Here is a 2951-nt window from a genome sequence, read left to right as displayed (position 1 = left end):
GTTTACATGGAAGAGAAGTAAAAGTTACATTGGCAAACAAGCAAGAGCTCTCCTTCCAGAAAGGAGCCTTAAATTAAACTTGTCTCCACTTTACCCATTGATGGGGGAAGCGTGTGCTTGCTTTAGCTAAAATTGCCACCTAACCCTCCCTGTGAAAACTACCCTGCCCATAATGTTTATGTATTGGGGATAGGAAGTCTGATGCATCAATATGGAAACCCCTAGATCTTGCTCTTAGCAGGAATGTGGACATAATTCCTCATTGATATTCAGCACATGTGGTTTCTCTGGCTTTGAAATCTGAACACTAGTGAGGATCCATCTGTTTAATATGGTATTTTAGGACTTACTGTTATTTGAGATTTTTATCTGGGTACTTTGACCAAGTATTTCAGCGCTATTTCTTAACCATAATTTTATTTAATACGTAAAGTATGATACAAAAGTTTTGGTAAATCTATATGAAAACAAATTAGATTTCATTAGAGCAATGACAAATTAAATTTTGTCATGTTTTATTTAACACTTGATTCCCAGAGTAATCCCTAGCGGACAATTAACTTGACTTACTGAGAGGAGGGCTTCTTGTAGGCCACAGCAGCCTACGTATGTTACATCACACATGAGGCACTTAATACAAGCAATTCAACTGAATTATGTCATCTGTCAGGCAAAATACATCCAGAGTCTCGTCTGAACTCCCAAAAGGAACAATACTCTGTGCGCACTCCGTGTGTTTCATGTCCTGGTACTGAGTTATCGCTTGTCAAATGGTCTTATTCTGCTACACAGCAAGGAATCACTAAGCCCCGTCAGTTCTACCTCTTGAATCTATCAATATGTGTCCTTATTCATCTACTTCTCTTCATCTCCGCGGCCACCTTCCTAATCCAATCCACTGTCCTCTTCCACTTGGATTAGTGCAAAAATGTCTGAGCTCATTTCCTGGTTTCCATTCTGGTCCCTTCCAATCCACTTTTTTCCATAGCAGTTCAAGGAATCTTTTTAAACATGTAAATCTAAGGGGTGCCTGGCTGGCTCAGTCAGAAGAATGTGGGACTCCTGATCTCCAGGTCGTGAGTTTGAGCCCCATGATGGGTATAGAGATTATTTTTAAAAAATAAACTTAAAAAAAAGTAAATCTGACTATTTTATATTCAAGCTTTAAACTTTTCTGCAAGTTTGGGGCGCCTGGGTGGCTCAGTTGGTTAAGTTCTGACTCTTGGTTTTGTCTCAGGTCATGATCTCAGGGTCATGAAATCGAGCCCCGTGTTGGGCTCCACGCTCAGCACGGAATCTGCTTGAGATTCTCTCTCCCTCCCCTTCTCCTCCTTCCCTCCTCTCTCTCTCAAATAAATAAAATCTTTATAAATAAATAAAAAAAACGTTTCTGCAAGTTTATATTTGATCTGAACAAGGCCTCCAGGGTCTTGCATTGTCTGATCCCCCCCATTCCCTCTCCAATGGTCACTGCCTCCCCACTCAGCCACTGAGCCCTGCCCATGGACATCCTCTCTGTTCCATAGACACAAACACACAGGTCCTTCTCCCGTTAGGGTTTGCAGATGCCACTACCTTTTTCCAGAGCACTAAATGATTGAATACATTAACCACCAAGCTAATAAAAAACCCCAAACTCATCACTTCTGAATGATTTTACTATTATCTGTGCTCTTGAACTTATTTATGTCTCATGGATCCATACGGTGAATACTGTTCAGGGGCATGCTACTATGCATTTCATCCAACTCTACACTACAAATCAGGCAAACACAACAAACCAAGGCTTTTTCCGGGGGTTAGGAGAAGCCAGTTGTGAAACATTTACTGACACGCCACTGCTGTCCTAAATCCTTTTTGTGCTTCCTTTCAGTTATTTGACCCAATATAATTAATGCAGTTACCCAATAGTTTTCACAGTATAGCGTTAAATCCTTTTGATTTGTTTTCTCATTTAGTCATGTGAGAACTCTATGAGGTAGGTATAATCACCCCATTTTATAAGCTAGGAAATAGGTGTAGAGATGATAAAATAAGTAGGCAAGTAGGCAGCAGAGCTATGACTTGAAATATGTTTGACTCCAAAGCTCACGTTCAACAATATGGAAACTATTTGAGGGGGTATTTCTTTCTGATTGTGCATAACTGGGGAAACAAGGAATCTCCCAGGGAAGATGGGTATTCTGTGGAAGAGAGAACTGATGAGGTGAAAGGAAGCACAGGGAGAATTTAGAGATGGGGTTTTAAGAGCAGCTGGCTGGCTCAGTCAGTAGAGAATGTGACTCTTGATCTCCGGGTTGTGACTTCAAGCCCCACATTGGGCATGAAGCCTACTTAAAAAAAATAATAAAAACAAGAGATGGAGTTTTATAGCTTGGTATGACACTGAAACAAAATTATCTACCCACGACATCACTATTGGAGGGGAAATCTAATTAATTACCACATTTCAAAATTCATTTGTAAATTTTGAATGAAAATCTTTTTTTGTTTTGATAATTGGATAATTGGAATCACATTTTATCCCCCACGTTTTATTTAAATTCCAGCTAGTTAACATACAGTGCAATATTAGTTTCAGAAGAATTCAGTGATTCATCACTTACATACAACACTCAGTGCTCATCATATCAAGTGCACTCCTTAATACCCATCACCCATTTAACCTATCCCCCTGCCCAGCTCCCCTCCAGCAACCTCTAGACTGTTCTCTGTAGTTAAGAGTTTTCTGTTTCTTGGTTTGCCTCTCTCTTTTTCTCCACCTATGTTCATTTGTTTTGTTTCTTAAATTCCACATATGAGTAAAATCACATGGTATTTGTTGGCGCGAGCCAAGCTACTCATGCTGTTTGACAAAGTCCGAGTATGGGGGACGATCCTGAAAACAGGAGACTCCACAGCTGGCTCCTGCTATTCTCTTTCATTTTGTTTATGGCAATCTTTATAATTGT

Source organism: Leptonychotes weddellii, chromosome 3 (genome assembly GCF_054177405.1).
Source record: "Leptonychotes weddellii isolate Sample4059 chromosome 3, ASM5417740v2, whole genome shotgun sequence".
NCBI lineage: Eukaryota > Metazoa > Chordata > Mammalia > Carnivora > Phocidae > Leptonychotes > Leptonychotes weddellii.
Note: the sequence above shows the minus strand (reverse complement) of the source record.